The sequence below is a fragment of the Herpailurus yagouaroundi genome, unplaced genomic scaffold, assembly GCF_014898765.1.
Source record: "Herpailurus yagouaroundi ecotype Mexico unplaced genomic scaffold, PumYag 483, whole genome shotgun sequence".
Lineage (NCBI taxonomy): Eukaryota > Metazoa > Chordata > Mammalia > Carnivora > Felidae > Herpailurus > Herpailurus yagouaroundi.
In genome coordinates, this window is record NW_024412700.1 from 3,588,221 (window position 1) to 3,605,367 (window position 17,147).

The 17,147-nt window shown below is 59.4% G+C and overlaps 1 long non-coding RNA gene across 1 annotated transcript; it reads left to right on the plus strand.

The window, feature by feature from the left end:
- Positions 1–3,569: 3,569 nt before the first annotated feature.
- On the plus strand, positions 3,570–4,623 carry LOC121022921 (uncharacterized). The gene is made up of 2 exons (XR_005787172.1): positions 3,570–3,747; positions 4,368–4,623. It is a non-coding gene; the product is annotated as an uncharacterized LOC121022921 (long non-coding RNA).
- The last annotated feature ends 12,524 nt before the right edge of the window (positions 4,624–17,147 follow it).

The following is a 17,147-nucleotide window of genomic DNA, read 5'->3' on the forward strand; positions in this document are numbered from 1 at the left end:
GTCAGACACCCACGGAAAATAAAGGGCATTCTTGAAATCGCCCGAAATGTAATAATATTCATCAAAGTGGTGCCTAATTATGAGATTTAATCAAGCGTGGTCCGCCGCGCGGGCTTCGGCTGGTGAGGCTGATGACGGCGACAGAGTTACTAATATTGCTGTTGTTAGCAGCCCGGGTCTCAGCCCCCAGAGTGCCGCTTGCTTCTTCAGTTTGGGGGTTGGGGGAGCCCCACGATGGAGGAAGCGAGGCGGAACGACTCCGGAACGGGTGTGGCCCAAGCTCTCTGCCCTTGCCTACCGGCCCCAGGCCCGTGCAAGGCCTGCGCGACAGCTCGGGGAGGAGGTAGGGGGTCCCCTGGCTCCTAGGCCCCCCGTGTCCCCGAGGGACGCCAGGGCAAGTTTTCTGGGAAGGGGAACGTTAGGTCCGGGACCCGGGACACCTGCCCCCCGCCCCCCCCCCCCGTTGGCTGCTCCCTTTTCGGGGCTGAGCCCCGCGCTTTGCTCGGAGCAGAAACAAAGAGTAGCCAGATCTGCCTCCCGGGCCGCCTTTTCGCCCCCTCTGCCTGGAAGGCGTCCCAGAGAGGCTCCCCCCACCCCCCGCCCCGTCCCGGGCCCCCGGAGACCCGGCAGGGCAGGGCAGGAGGGCCTAGGGCCTAGTGCGTTGCGCCGCTGCCCGGGCCTGCGGGGCGTCTTCTCCTGCGCGGAGGGACCCTGGCGCGGCCGGGGGTGCTCCGTGCGGCGAGGAGCGGTGGGGATCACCGCGTGCACGGACCGTCTGGAAGAGTCGGGGCCGGCCGCCGCTCATCCCCATCTGTCTTGGCCGCGCGGTCCGAGCGCGCGCTGCCTGCGGAAGGGGCCGCCCGGCGCCTTTCAGCCGCGCCTTCGGGGTTCTCTCCTCCCGCCAAGTCCTTTGTCTGGAAGGGGACTGTCAGCTCCGCCGCCTCCTCCTTCCCCCAACCTCTACCCCCTCCGCTAACTGCCCTTTCTTCCCTCTGCTTTTCTCTCCTCCTTGGATGGTTAATCACAGGCTCCAGCTGCCAAGCGCGGCGAGCAGTCGCCGCCCTGTTTCTGTGTCTGCGGCCCCTCCCAGCGCAGACCGGCCGCTTCCCTCCAACCTCGCGGGGACCCCAGGCCCCTGCCCTCTGGCGTCATTTGGTGGCCCCGGGGGGGGGGGTGGGGGCGCTGCCTCTGACTTTTCCCCTTTAGGCCAAAACTTTAGGTCCTCAGGTTTTTGGCAGCTTTACTCTCCATCAACTGATGTGGGCACACCCCCCCCCCCCCCCCCGGAATCTGGCATTTCTTTGGGTTCAGGCAGTTGGCGACACGGCAGAATCCCGGTGCCCTTGGCAGCATCCGACTCCTGCCAGGGCCAGCACCCTTTCTCTGCCGCTGCCAGTAAGGTGCCCCCGCTGAACCGCTTCCGTCATGACCCACAAGTCTCAGATTGTATCTTCTGATGCTCGAACAGCTGGATCAAAGATGGGAGACCTCAGCCCCTCGAGTGAGTGATGCCTATGCTGGCTTCCAAACACCTGCTGGTTGGGGGAGAGGAGAACGTGTACAGGGCAGCAGGCCCGGCTGGCTGTCAGGTGCCCCAGGCCTGTGCACCTCGGCTCAGGCAGTCCAGGGTGCACGGGTTTGCTTTTACTTCTTTTTTCTTGAGAACGCACAATATCACTCAGCACTGAAAGAAGTGCCCTACGGTGAAGGGAATTGTCACAACTGCTCCCCCCCCCCCAACCCCAGCCCATCCATTCATCTCTTCAATAGAAAGAAAATCTATCTAATGGGCTTCCCCATAGGGTTCCCCATGCGGGAAAATGAGCATAAAAGCCCCTGGCACGGAACGGGGCAGGGTGAGCGAGAGAGTGACTCATCACGGGGCAGGGACTCTGGCGCTGGGCTCGGGCTGTGCCCTCCACAGCTCAGTGCCCGTTGTCGGTAGAGCGCCTCGCCTTCCTGGCTGCTACCACCCAATGCGGCCTCGCTTTAGTTGTCCGGGAGAAAGGAAAAAAGGAGGAGGTCACGACTAGGACAGACAGTGTTCACACGGCTATACAAAGAGGGACCGCGAGAGGAGCTGAGAACGACAGAGGAAATTCAGGATGCTGGTCCGCACTCCCCAGAGACACTACCCCCTTCTCTGGAGCACTGCTGTGTGTGCTTTGTTCCCCGCCCGGCTGGGACACAGGCACACCCCTTCCCGTCAGGATTTACCCCCACATGTTTCTTGACCGCAAAGTAGGGAAGATGCTCCGGTTTCCATAGAAGCCCGGTGACTTCACACGCCACGCGGCTCTCCGCTCCGATCCCGTAGTCACTGCGTTCAGCAGCATGGTCCCATCACCCTGACTCAGACTTGACTCCATGCACAGGACGCAGGCACCCCGCTGGACAGTGAGGGAGGCCAGAAGTCAGGCTGCACCTCGCACGCACGTGGGGCCCAGCCTGTGGTCAGGAGCCTCCCTGTGCCCCCCGCCCACGCGCCCCCCGCGCACCCCCCTCCCCGTGGCTCTTCCTCCAAGAGTGAGTGGGCGTCCTGATGGCCTGATGAGCTATTTGGTCTAAAGTAACCCCTTTAAATTAATTGCTGTTCCTATAGCTAAAAGCATAACAGGCTTTGATTACATGCTAACCAGAATGAAACATAATCCTGAGTTAATTATGTGGGGATAATTTTATAATTATATCATTCAATTTGAGAAGCAATGTGTTGTTAACCTCTCGTTTTGACAAGAGTGTTGATTCGAAACGAAAATGGTCATAAATCTGGACCTTGTAAAAGACCTCTCCCCGTTTTCCCCACGTGGCGAAAGTGACTGTCAGCTCAACCCACCACCTGCGCCACGTCCCCCCAAGAAAGTGGAAAGCCCTGGCAAAGCTCAGACAAAGGGCCAGTCGGAGCCGAGCGCGTTTCCCACCGCTGACCTGCTCTCGAATGCTAAGGAAGTCCGTCCGCATTTCTATTCTGCCCAGCTTGTTTGTGGAAATAACACCCAACGTCCCTCACGTAGAAGCCCCCCCCACCCCCCCAAAACCGAGAACGACCAGCTCTGAGACGCTCCAGCTGGGAGTGAATGGAGCCTGGAGCCCGGGGCTGGGGGCTGAGGTGAAGGTCAGACCCCAGCCGCCCCTGCAGTTGGCTCACTTCCTCTCCCAAACACTAGTGCTCTGGGAAGGGTGGCCCGTGTGGGGCCGGCGGGACCAGGGCTGGCTGTCACCGTCTCCCCTTCCTCCCCCTCCCTCCCCTCCCCCACCCCTAAGCCACCCGATGGCGGCTCCGGTGGCGGTGGCTTGGGAGGCGAGGTCGTTTAAGAGGTCCCCCGCTGGGATCTCCTCTCCAGGCCTGTTCTGCCGGCAGGCTGGCCTCTCCCGGGGCAGTTCGGGGAATCTGCGGAGGGCCGGAGGGCCCGAATCTCGGGTCTGGGTGGGGAGTGAGAGGGCCTGATACTCCTGGGGCCATCAAAGGTCAGCGAGACACATTCCCTCTGGGCACCGGGTGTGCCCTAGAATTCACTCGCAGCCGACTGATGGGCGAGTCACTGGTGACTCATCACCTGGAAGGGAGCGCGCTGGTGGGTTCGAGGTCCTCAGGAGACAGAACCCGCGCGTCGGGAGGATAAATACGATACAAACCGCTGGAGGCACAAGCCAAACGGCCCCCCGAACCCAGCGCGGGCGTGACCATGGCCTTTGTGCGGGGAGCCGCGCAGAGCCGGCCCGCGTGGGGCACACGTTTGCACGCAGGTAGGCCCGTCTAGGGGGCACACAACCCAGGGGCGCGAGGGGCCGGGCAGCCCCTCCCTCCCCCCTACGGGGCTATTTCATCCCTACCTTTTTTTTTTTTTTTTTTTTAAATGCTTCCTGGTCTAACTTGAATATGCAATGAGGCGCCAGACCTTTGTGGCGGAAATATAATTAAACTGGTGGAAGATGTAAACGAGGAAGAATGATGATGACACCAGGCCGATTTCACACTTGGCAGTCGGATGGCTGGGCCCAAGCCGCGCTCTCTCCACGCAAGGCAGATCAAAGTGCCCTGCCACTGCTAAAAAGGCAAAAGGGGACTTAGTATGCTAATCCCCAGGACAAATATATTTTAATCTTGTTAGAATACAAGTTAACGCTGCAGCTCAGTGGCTGAACTTGGTCAGACTGTAGAGATCCATTTTTATTTTAGCTGTGAATGAGGGGCAGACCGCCTGGCTTATTCATAGGTCGTGAAAGTAAATTTGCAAAACGAACCCCTCTTTGGGCTGCGGAGGGCATCCCCCTCACCTAGACCTTTCTCCACGGGGTTGGGGGGGGGCGGGATTCAGGACGCTCCCGGGATGGGCTGATCCCCAGGCCTCCCTCTCTCTGCACAGGATCCTGCCGGCCGAGAGAGGAACACAGCTCATGTGGTGGAGAAGAAACAGGGAAACTCTGAAATTAATTAAAAGATTCTCCAAAGCAATCCGTTTCCCTTTAGGCCCGAGGTATGACAACCAACCCAATCCCTCCCTATCAGCCCCCTCACTTTAATTTTTACGATGTCAATTTTCATTACTATTAATTATTTGCTGAGCTCCAACTGTACATCCGGTGTTGCCCTGATTACCAAGAAGCTTGCGGGTGCTTGTGCCTCGGAGTTTCAGTCCCTGCTAGATGTGAACGTGTAAGGGGGGCTTGCATGCATTCGCAGGCAGGCAGTTATGCACCGAAGGAGAGAGACGAAGTCTACAGAGCTCCCCCTCAAAGCAAACCATGAGGGTAAAATATCGTGGAGGCGTGTGGGAGTGAGAGAGAGAGAGAGAGAGAGAGAGAGGGAGCGGAGCGAGCACTCAACTGTAAGGTTACAGAAGGTTAAACTACCCTGCAGAACCTACCTGCTAAATATTGCTGATGGCAGCCATCTAAAAGGCAATTTCTGTCTTGCTGTTCTAGCCTGTGTTAGAATTCCCTCTGCCTCAGGCATAAAACCTGACTCCCGCTAAAGCCGGCATCCGCATCCCGTCCCCGCATTCCAAAGACCCACCTTGGCTGTCCGGATCCGCGGACCCATAGCCCCCGCCCCCGGAACGCCCCGGTTTCCAGGACTTGGGAATGTCCGCGGCCATAATCCACCCTCCCCCCCCCCCCCCCCCAGTTTCCCTCCCGTGCACTGTAATTACTGTAAACAGCCCGTGGGTCCCAGCTCTCACCACCAGGGGAAGGGGGGCCGGGGGAAGCTCACTGTTCCGAGGCCAGAGACTCCAGAACAGGAATGTCCCGGAATGCTCTCTTCTTTCTCCGGCCAGGTCTCTCCTTCCCTCTCTGTTGTGTCCCTTAGCTAGTGGCCACCTTAGAAGGCAGTCTAGAACTTCCTTTGTGTTTCTTGCCCCAGCGGCCCTGCTTCCCAGACGTTCAGTCTGTTGTATCCCTTCGGCCTTAAATAGGAGCACCAGCCAACCCTGGCGGGGCTCCTAGTATGCGCCCCTGGCTCAGTTTCCCAAGGCCACCGTAGCAGAGAGCCACGCGCTGGGGGCTTAAAACAGCAGGAAGTTGTCGTCTCAGCTCTGGAGCCCGGAAGTCAGACACCAAGGCACCAGCACGTCAGGTGGGCTCCTCCCGGGGCTCCGAGGGCAGAGTTGTCCCAGACCTCCTCCGGCCTCCCGTCCCACCTCTGTCTTCACAAATCTCTCCCCCTTCTAAGACACGGGTCACAGAGAACTTAGGGCCCACCCTTCCCTCGACTGCATCTGGCGAGGGTCTGTTTCCAAACAAGGCCACAGTCACAGGTTCGTGCACGGACGTGGACGCAACCGGTACAGCCAGGAGGTGGCATTCGACGTAGATGGTCCTAAACTCTTGTGACATCACGCCTTGCGCCCTGGACCCTGCTCTTACCAGCACTTAGCGGTGAGGACCCCGGAGGTGAGACCCTCCCGGAGGGTGAGCGTGCCTTTGTTCTCCGCGTGACGCAGCCCTCCGGCTTCCTCTGCTGGTCTGTGGCACCGGTGACACGAGCCCTGACTTGGGTTGGGGCCTGGCCAGCCCGCATCCGTGTGACCCAGTGAGACACTGTCCCTCCCATGACACAATCATGAGAATGGCCTTCGTCGTCCGCTTGGCCAGATGCAGGGCACAAGGCAGCTACGTGGTGATGCTCCCCCTCGCCCTCCGTGCCTTGACTTCCTCGTGTGAAACCGGGAGAGAGGGGGCGACAGAAGCCATCGCAGGGGCTGGCTGGGGGGTGGTGGTGACCGGCAGGGCAGGCGGGAGGCCTTTGGACCGCCAGCCCGGCACCTCGGGCAGCTCTCAGGAGGCCTCAGCGGAGGAGATGACGACTCAGGCTTCCCACTCCTCTTTGCCAAGGTTACCTTCGATTTTTTCATCCTAAGAGTCCAACTACGAAGTCCTGTGTGCCGCCCTCTGGGTTTTTCAGGTTCAGGTGAGTCGCAAGCGGTCCTCTAGGGTCCCCGGCTCTGTGAGCAACAAGTGGAAGGGACCCGGGCTTCGGGACCAGCCGGGCCCGTCTGGGAACTCCAGCAGATCCAGGCAAGTCCGTGGTCTCTGGGTGGCTTTCGGCACGTATGGGCCCGGGGCTGACGAGGACTCCGCCACAGCCACCGCCTGGCCTCCCGGGGGCCCCGCCGGGTGCTCCAGAGCAAACCCCGGACCCTCGTTTGCCCGTCCTGTGTGATGCGAGTCCCGTTCCCGCAGAGCAGACAGAGAAGTGTGGGGCTGGCACGCTCAGAATGGCAGACGGCCGAGCGCCCGGGCGCAAGGCCCCCGACCGGACGCCTGTGGTTGGAGATTCTATTTCAGGCGGGGAGGGACGGGCGGCCGTTGTCCGGTCGGAGCCCTTGGGGAGAAGCGTCAGGTGGAGACCTGCTGTCGCACCTTCTCAGGGGCCTGGCGGCACACCAGCCGCAAACGCACGTTGAAGGCACTGTCCCGGGTCGTCCGGCTTCCGTCCGCTCAGGGCCTGCCATTGCCCGCGGCGGGAAGGGCATGTCACCACTGTGGCAGACACGTGGTGCTCCCCGAACATTCCACGTGCACCCGCGTGCTCCCCAGCCTCCCCGGCAGGTAGGCTGGGGACACCAGATTGGCACTGACCAATGATCTTGGGGCAAAGTGGCCCACTTGGGCCCTTGGGTACGAGGCCACTAAAAGCGGGCCTGGGTCCCCCCACATTCTTTCTGTTCTGCCTTCAGGGCTCTGGGCACCCAGGTTAGACCGTGATGTCACGGCGCGGTGAGGCCCGCGTCCGCCTGGGTCCCTAAGTGGCCGTGTGGGACAGAGCTGCTGGCTCACCCTGGACGCGTACGTCACGACGTGACTCCAAAGCCCGCCGGTCCTGATGGAGGCGAGCCAGTCCCCCTGCCCTGGCCCTTCCACCCCCACTCTCGTCCCTTCTCACTTCAACCTCCAGGGGCCTAGACCCAGAGCAAGGAGGCAGACTGAGGCTCACACATGGGGCCCAGGGGGTCCCTGGGACGAGAAAGGGCACGCCCCTGTTGCTGTGACCACTTAGTGCATCTTTATGAAAGGGGAAGAGGGCCCGTCTGAACATTTGCCGAGAAAGGAAGGAACGGGGTGAAGGGGTGCGTTCAAAGCTGCCGAGCGGCACCACAGGCCTCCCGCCGTCCAGGACCCCATACAACACGATGGGATATGTTGATAGTCGCACTATTCCTGGGGTCTCCCCGGGATGATGAAAATTCAAGACTGACGTCGTCAGTATTATTCCTACGCCCAGCCCTCTTTTATGACGGTTCTGGGCGACACTCGCCTAACTCAAATAAATGTACATTTTCTTTCTTTTTTTTATGTTTACATTTACTTATTTTTGAGAGACAGAGCACAAGCGGGGGAGGGGCAGAGAGAGAAGGAGACAGAGAATCGGAAGCAGGCTCCAGGCTCCGAGCTGTCAGCACAGAGCCCGACGCGGGGCTCGAACCCACGAACCGCGAGATCGTGACCCGAGCCCAAGTCGGTCACTTAACCGTGTGAGCCACCCAGGCGCCCCTAAATTTACATTTTCATCTCCTCTAGCTTCATAGGAGAAAATCCTACCTTTAAAACCACATGTTCGGGGCGCCTGGGTGGCTCAGTTGGTTCAAGCTCCGACTCTTGATTTCAGCTCAGGTCATGATCACATAGGTTTGTGGGTTCGAGCCCCGCATCAGGCTCTGTGCTGACAAGAGATTTTCTCTCTCTCCCTCTCTCTCTGTCCCTCCCCTGCTCATGTTCTCTCTCTCAAAATAAATAAACATTAAGAAAACCAAAATCATGTGTTTAACCATATGCAATTGGTTGTTTGTCTTGTATGACCCCTTCGCCCCAAAACACAGTGCTGTTCTCTCCCGAGCAGCGAACGCAGTGAGGGGTTTGTCTTCTCTTGCTTTTCAGGGAGCATCCACCGACCTACATTGGAGTTTCCTGTTATTTGCTAGTCCAGAGGCAGAAGTGGTACACAGACAGGCCGCCACACACAGCCGAACAGGTTGTTCACTGTGCAAGGGCAGCCCCCTGAGATGGTTGAGCCGTTTGCCAGGCCCCATGTCCTGGCGCAGGGCTGTATCCACCTCGAGGGAGGGGTGCCTTTTTTAATTTTTTAAATGTTAATTTATTTTGAAAGAGAGAGAGAGAGAGAGAGAGAGAGAGAGAGAGAGAGAGAGAGACCCAAGCAGGATCCATGCCACTGGTACAGAGCCCGATGTGGGGCTCAACCCCACAACCGTGAGAGCACGACCTGAGCCGAAACCGGGAGTCGGACGCTTGGCGGACTGAGCCCCCCAGGCTATCCTTTCAAATGCCTTCTTTGCCCACATCTAGAATTTGGGGCTGGTTGTTTTGTTTTGTTTTGTTTTGTTTTTGAGGGTTTTAAACACATTTCAGTGCAATCCCACTTAAACAGGCCCCGTGTGTGACCCGGGCTGGCGTCGGACAGGGCGGCCCCAGGCGCTCTCAAGGGGCAGGTGGTTCACAGGCAGCTCTGGACTGAGCGTCCAGCAAGCACCAGGCCCTGTGCTTGCTCCTCGCTCAGCGAGACCCGCGTCCCCGGAGGAGGTGACTTGCATTGCATCGTACGTTGGCCACTACGATGGCTGGGCTGATGGTGGGGACGCCCCAGGATGGAACAGGCGGACTTTGGGCTACACAGGGCCATCCTGAATCTCTGTGTTTGCTCCGTTTCTTGGACGCCCAGACCGGAAGGGTGGGAATACGTCTCCCTCTCGCGTCCCTGCCTGCGTAGTCCTGCCAGCGGGCCCTCCCAGCCATGCCCCTGTCTCTCTCTTGCTCTCCTCTCCCTCCCAGTTCCTGGGCATCAGGCCCTCTCGCCAAGCTGTACCTGGCCTTTCCCCTCCAGCATGGGCTCCTGGGCCCCCGGCCTTCACCGCAGGGAGAAGGGCTGGTGGTGGGATCTGGGGCACGGAGGCAGAGGCGAGAGGCGGGGCCCCCAGGTAGAGCCGGGCCGGGGACATGGGGACCCTCATGTGCCCGTGCACGGACTCCTCCCTCTCGGAGAGGCACGGGGTGCCAGGCAGTGCCAAGGACAGCAGGGCCTCCTGCCGGGTCATAAAGGCAACTCTCATGCTCGGTGCGAAGGGTTCCAGGGCTCATCCCGATGCTTCTGGCGGTCAAAGCCCCGCCCCGGGGAGGAGCCTCTTCCTGACGGAGGGAAAGGACCAGAATGCTGAGAACCCGCCTGGCGCTGCAGGTAGGAGGCCCGACTGTGATGTGAACTCTGTCCTTGTTTAGAGAAGTTCTGGTCCTACCGGAGAGGCTACCCGGAGGCTGCTCTCTGACCCAGGAAATGGCAGACAGTGCTGGGGACGCCGGGGCCTCTTTCCTGCCATGCCTGGACCCGGTCATCTGAGGGGACAGTTCACATGGCGGTCTCCTCCTGTCCTCTGGCTGTGTCCCTCACACCCTGTTCGGGGCGGAAGGGTGTGCGTGTGGGCTCTGGGGAGAGCATGGTCTGTGTCTGAGCCAGCAGCTCGGGACGGGCCCCCGGCACCCCGACTATCTCAGGGGTGGGAGGGGCCGGGGAGGGTGCAGGGGCAGAGGTCGCCCTCCCAGACCTGAGCGCGGGAAGCCAGCCTGAAGCTTCCCTCCTGGAGGGGCAGGCAGACGGGGCCCAGGCCTTTGGGTCACATCCCGGGGGGTGGAGGTCCACGGGGGCCACGAAAGAGGCTGTTGCCCGAGTGTGCGAGGTCGGGTCGGGAGGTGGGAGGTGTGTGCGTGCGGGCGTGCCCAGCAGACGCAGTTCACGCAGGAACGGGCGCGCGGAGGCTGGTTTTGGGTCGAATCAAGAACAGGCACGAAGGGATAGCGCTCCTACCCACTGAACTGCAGAGCCCTTGTGCAAGGGTGCGATGCAGAAGGGGCCACGGCGGGGGCGGGCCGGGGTGAGAGGGCCGAGGGCCTCTGTAGAGTCTTGGGGGCCAGACCCCAGCCGAGGGCCGGGCAGGCAGGCCAGGGAGGACAGCCTCAGCCCGCCGGTGGAGGGGGGTGGGCAGAGACCCCGACTCAAGGAGCCAGGTGAGCCGAGGGTCCCCAGAGTAGAGTGAGGGGGGCCCCAGGCCCTGCGAAGGGCAGACCGGGCCCATTTCCCCAGCGGCTTAGGCCTCCGGTGAGCACAGAGCAGGAGAGGACTGGCCGTGTGCCCCGGGGAAAGCTCGTGTTCCCTGAGAGCCATCTGTGCACGCTGACCTGGGGGGCAGGTGTGCATATGTGTGGGTGAGTGTGCATGTCTGTGTGATGTCCGTGCATGCCCATGTGTGAGTGTGCAGGCTGTGTGTGCATGTGCACGAGTGTGCCTGTGTGTACCCGCATGTGGGTGTGCACACGTGTGCGTGTGATCCCGTGTGTGCCCACATGTGTGTGCATTGTGGGTGTGCACGCATGCAAGCGTGTGTGATCCGGTGTGTACCTATGTGTGTGTGCATCGTGGGTGCTCACGTGTACATGTGTGATCCTGTGCGCACCCACGTGTGCGTGTGCCTGTGAGTGCGCACACGTGTGTGCATGTGCGTTCACACGTGTACTCTACAAGTCTACGTGTGTGCGTGTACACCCGCATGTCAGGTGCATAAGGTGTATGTGAGGAGCGGTTTCTGTCTGTTGCTGGGTTTGGGACCAAATGCTATTGCTTTGGGGACCTGAAATCAAACCACGATATAGTAAACGGGAGAACAGAACCTTTTTCCACACTAGATTTTTGGGGACTCATCGGGCGGCTGCTCAGAGCACCTGAGGTTAGATCCCCGCTGTCAGCCGGGTGTCAGGAGCACCTTGTTTCTGGGGGGGACCTATGACCCTCAGCCAGCAGGGCTGGGACGTTGGGATTGCTAACAGGGACCCAGGCATCCGAGGCGGGACAGCTGAGTGCACGCTGGCCAGGCTGGTGCCCCTGCCCGGCAGCCTGAAAGGGGACACCCACCTCTGAAGGAGAATCGGCAGCCCCACCCCCAGCTATGCCCACAGGGCATCCAACCTTGGGCAGGACAGACAAAATCAAACGCGGAAACGATCCTGAAAAGTAGAGAGAGTTCTGTTTTTTCCTCCAGCCCAAATTCGAATTGTCTCTCGTGGTCTGGTTGATTCCCATCAGCAGGAGGCCTTTTTAAACATCCAGAACATGCGGGACGCAGCACGACGGCTGCCGTCCTGTACCATCCGCTCGCGGAGAAATTAAACAATGGGAAGGCACGATGACGAATTAAGTAATGCCTTTGAATGCGGCGATCACAACCGCATCTACAGATATCCACTTGTATAAACACGAAACACTTCATTTCTCCAGCCTGTCGGAATTGCTCAACATAAAATGAATTAATAGTTGTGTCAGTTAAGACGCTTTCAGTCACAGGGAACAGTAAAAGCCAACTCAACCCGGCTCAGACAGGCCCCACGGTTCCCAGGACGGTGGCATCAGGTAAGGCTTGACCAAGGCTTGTCAAAGTCACCGGGGCTGGTTTCCTTTGCCCTTCCCTTTACCGTGGAAGGTGTCAGCTTCATTCCAAGCCTTCCTCCCTGCACGGCTACAAGTGGGCTTCCCGCAAAGACAGGGGACATGACCTTCCTCCTGCACGTTCATAAGGAAACTAAGCCCGAGTCCGCGGTCCCATCCGAGAGGGAAGGGCGGAGAGGCCCAGGAAACGCGTCTCTGTTTGAGCCTCGCTGAGTCATGTGATTTTCCTGAGCCAATGAGCAGGTGCTGTGCTGACTGGCCCGCCCAATCAGGGCCCTTCCTAGAGCTGGGGGCGGAGCCAATACTTCCGGGGGGGGGGGGGGGACCCAGTCGGGGTGGAGGCAGGAAGGCGGGGGTGGCGCTGGATGGGTCCCATGTTAGGTTGGCGTCCTCCCTCCGCACCCCTGTCGCTCTGTAAACGGGCCTCGCCCCGCCCCAGGGAGACACAGCACCTGCCCCAGGGGCGGGGTCCCGCCACTTTCCAGACCCCTTGGTTCTCGCTGCGCCCCTGCCCCGACCCTCGGCTGAGACCTGTTGGTTATTCTCCACTTGGGACATGTTAGTCTCCAAATAACTCCTCTGGGGCTTCCGCTGTCACCCTTTCCCCTCTGGTCCGTCCCTTCCCTCCTCCTCCAAGGCGAGCCCACACGTAGGGCCAGGGCCAGGCCCCAGCACCGGCTACAAGAGGTGACTTTCAGGGGCTCCGCTGTCTTTTTGTTTTTTTTTTTTTTTTTTTAATTTTTTTTTCAACGTTTTATTTATTTTTGGGACAGAGAGAGACAGAGCATGAACGGGGGAGGGTCAGAGAGAGAGGGAGACACAGAATGGGAAACAGGCTCCAGGCTCTGAGCCATCAGCCCAGAGCCCGACGCGGGGCTCGAACTCACGGAGCGCGAGATCGTGACCTGGCTGAAGTCGGACGCTTAACCGACTGCGCCACCCAGGCGCCCCTCCGCTGTCTTTTTGTCCAGCCACCTGCCCCTCCTTGAGCGGTGACCCAAGGACTCACGTCCCTAAGGCCCCATTTTCGTCCCAGGAAGAGAAAAGCCCCTTTACCGCCTGGGCCCCAGGTCGCTACCTGCCCAACGCCAGCCTTTGGGCACAGATGGAATGAAAACGTGCTGACCCGTGAGATGTATCTGGTCAGGGCCTCATCCTCTGAGACGGACTGGGCCTTCCTTGGCTTTAGGAAGCCACCAGAACTTAACCATCCCCGTGGCCAGCTGGCCCACGCGAGCAGGACACCCAGGCTTCTCGCCGACCCCTCTCCCATCCTGGGTCTGACACTGTCCCTGCCAACTGGCCCACAGCACATTCTTCACCTCCTTCTCCCACCACGGCCCCTCCCGCCGGTGGGGGGCGTCCCAGGCCGCTGTCTGCTTCGGCCACACGTCAGCTTGGATGGAAAGGTGAACAGGGGCTCAAGGAGGGGTCTTCCTGGGAGAGTTCCTCCAGCACTGCGGGTCACCCACCAGGTCCCCTGACCAAACAGGCTAACCTCAAGGCCGCGGGAGGGGGAGGCATGCATGTGTGACATCGTGCCAAACAGACGTGTCCTTGTCACTGAGGCACAGGGAGGACGGAGAATTTGTCATCGTTCAGCAAAAAGTGTTGGGTGACCAGCACAAAAGTAATTTCTTGGCTGGCGTATGAATTCCCAGGGGACGTATTTACACAGTTGCTTGTAATGTGACAGCCTCAAGACGGGCCAGTGGGAAGATAGCAAGACAGCCGGAGGGGCGGGGGAGGGGGGGTGGCCTCCTGGTGGCGAGGGAGGGGAGGGGCGAGGGTGTCCTGTCCTGTCGCATCTCCAAACTCTCCCTCCATTGGCTGCCTCTGGGGAAGCTGCACAGCAGGGTGGCCGGCAGCAGGACTCTGCACTTGGATCCCCAGTTGACCACTGCCCAGCCGTGTGAGCATGAGAAAGTCTCTCAGCCTATCTGTGCCTCAGTTTCCCTGTCTCTGGTGCTCCCCGCATTAGGCTGTCAGAAGATCATCTCCACCCCCAGGTCACACGCCTGGACACTCCTGCTTGCCTTGCCTGTTCGAGTCACCCACGCTGAGAGCCTGGTCCGGGACCTCTCGCCTGCGACCAAGGGTCAGCGGTCGAAGCCCCCTGTGCCCCCGACAACGTCCTCACAGCAGCTGCAGACCTCAGGCTGGGCAGCTGTCCGTCTGGTCCTCCGCTCTGGCCAGGCTGGTCTTCTGGCTGTGGCAGTGACTCTCCACCTTTTCAGGTAAAGGCTCTCTTTTTAACATCTAAAAATGGACTTGGAGGGGCACCTGGGTGGCTCATTTGGTTGAGCGTCCGACTTCGGCTCAGGTCATGATCTCACGGCTCGGGAGTTCGAGCCCCGTAGTGGGCTCTGTGCTGACAGCTCAGAGCCTGGAGCCTGCTTTGGATTCTGTATCTCCCTCTCTCTGCCCCTTCCCTGCTCACACTCTGTCTCTGTCTCTCTCTCTGTCAAAAATAAATAAACATCAAAAATGGGCTTGGAGATCCATGACCCGATGGCAATTATGGCTTTAGCACTTTCTGAGAAAACATACAAAACCCCAAAAACTTTGCGTCTGTCGGTCACATTAGCACCCACACATGTCTGAGGCATAATCTATGTATATGTGTATGTGTGTATACACACAAATACACACATTCAAAAATACGGATACCTGCAAATGTAAATATGTATGTAAATATGCATACCCCCAAGTATGTATTTATAAACACAGAAACACCCACAAATACATATTTATGCAAATGCATACACATACAACTATTTACATAAACATATACACCCACAAATATTTACACAAACACACACACCCACGCATATTTACATAAACAGATACACCCACAAATATTTACATAAACACATACACCCACCCATATTTACATCAGCATATACTCCCACAAGTATACATGTAAAGGTAGGTTGCTGTAACAAAGAGGCCCCAAATACAGTGTATTCTGCTGAGAAGACAGAAGTTTATGTTTCTCCGACTGGCATGCTTCTGCAGTGAGCAGGCCCGGCCGGTGGGGCGGCTCTGTGCCAAGGGATCATCTGGAAACCCACGATCCTCCCGGCTGCCGTCCTCCAGAACTCTCCACGGTGGCGAAAACGTTCTGCACGTGCACCTTCCCACTAGTACGGCAGCCACTAGCCCACGTGGCCGTTGCGCTCTCGCGACGCGACCGGTGCAGCTGGGAAGTGGAACGCAGTTTCCCTGAATCTCGGCTCGCTTAGATGAGGTGCCGCGGCAGCCGCGAGGCGGGGCCTGCGGGACAAGGTGGGGTTGTCGCAAGGCACACGGTGTGAGGGCTGGTACGTGGGTGGGGAGACAAACACGGAAACAAATACTCCGAGGACAACACGCAGCTTTCCGGCCGTCACCGATGGGTATGGATGCCCCTGAGAGGAACGCCGAGAGCACATTTGGGGATGTGGATGGAAACGTGGTGCCCCCCCCCAGATGGCATCGGGGGCTCCGCGCTCTGTGACCGATGGCGCCCCAACCACCAAACCGCAAACTCATCTGGACAGACCGTGCGTTCAGTGTGAGTGGCGCTCCAGACGATATGTGCCTCCAATTCTGCCATTCAAAGGTGGGTCCCACCTGCAATGCCTCACAAGCGAAGACAGTGGAAAATAATTTAAGCATGTAAAGTACGGGGCTCTTCAGGTAACTGCACTTTTACTGTTTGCTATTAACTTGATTAAAATTGTTTGATTAAGCCAAAAAAAAAAAAAAAAAAAAAGCTGCCCAGGGGGCTGGCGGCCACTGTGATGGACAGCGTAGCTCCCCCAGCCTGGCCCGGTCCCCACTGGGAGACCTGCTTGGAGGAGGCAGTCCCAGCAGGAGGACTATGTCGACTCACGCTCGAGAGAATCAGTCCAGGGCCACTCCTCACGGCAAGGGGCCGGGGAAGGGACTGGCCGAGGGCAGCAGCATCTGGGGCGCCCCGAGTTACCGTGAAAGGGGCATGGGGGACAGCTGTCAGTCTGAGCCAGGCCACCTCAACCCGACACGCGCTGTTTCTTCTGTCCGTAGAACTCACCGGTGAGCCTAGGGGCCCCTGGCAGTCACTGCACACTCAGGGGTCTGTGACCAGGGGTGGGGCCCCCACCCCTCGCTCAGCTCCCACTCAGTCCTTCCTCATCTGACGCTGGAACCCCTCACAAGCCGGGTGCCCTGCATTCCGGACACTGATCTTTCTCTGATCCCCTTGGACAGGGCTCCCCGCCTCTTGGGGCCCGGCTGCCGTGGGGGGGCCCTTGAGACACCTCGCCCCAGCCCCGGACTCAGGGCCGCCCGAGAGCCTCCCATTTCATTGTCAGAGGACCTGGATGGCTCCTGGCTCATTTCGTCTCCCCAGCAACCCTCAGAGGGAAGGGGGGGGGCGGAATCCGCACTCCCTGATGAGCCAGCTCAGCCCGGCGCCCTCCCCTAAGCCCCCTTCCCTCCGACACAGCCCCACGTCCATCCCTCGTGTCCCCAGAGCGATGCTGGGTCTATCAGACCATCCCCCTTTCTCTCCCACTTTGTCTCATGGGAAATCTGATCACTTAAAACTTGACCAGCCCATAGGTATTTACTAACTGTCTGTAATAGTGGGAGCTGGAGGCCCACACCCCCGTGTGCTCTGCTCACGCCCCGGCCCCAGCCGGCCACTCCGAGCCCTCCCTGCTCCGGGGTCTCAGGTCAGAGGACAGACTCTGCGCCTTGCCTTATAAGTAGTGTGACTGTTTACACACGCGCTTGAAAGTCCTCTCCTCGACTCTCTCAACAGGGCTGTGTGGTGGATACGGTTCCCCGCCCATTTTACAGGCGGGCAAACTGAGGCTCAGAGGGCAGAGCTTAGATTTCAGGCTGAACAATTTCCTCCCCCATGCACCGAGGGGTGGACAGACCCGTCCGGCGGTCAGGCAACCGGATTGCACGCGCAGGCGAACCTGGGTGGGACGCCTGGATCTGAGCCCCGGGCGGGGGCCGGTCGATGCTTCCCTTGAGCTGCGTCCCGTCCTGCCCCTGAGCCAGTGCCCAACGGCAGGGAAGGGTCTTGGCGGCCATTGGGTCCCAGAACCAAATGGCACAAATGCCAAGCGAGGCTTGGGACGGGGGAAGGCACGCCCGAGGGACGACGGGATCATTCCCCGGCTGCAGGCCTGGGCACAGAAAGGACGCGGAGAAAAATGAAGAC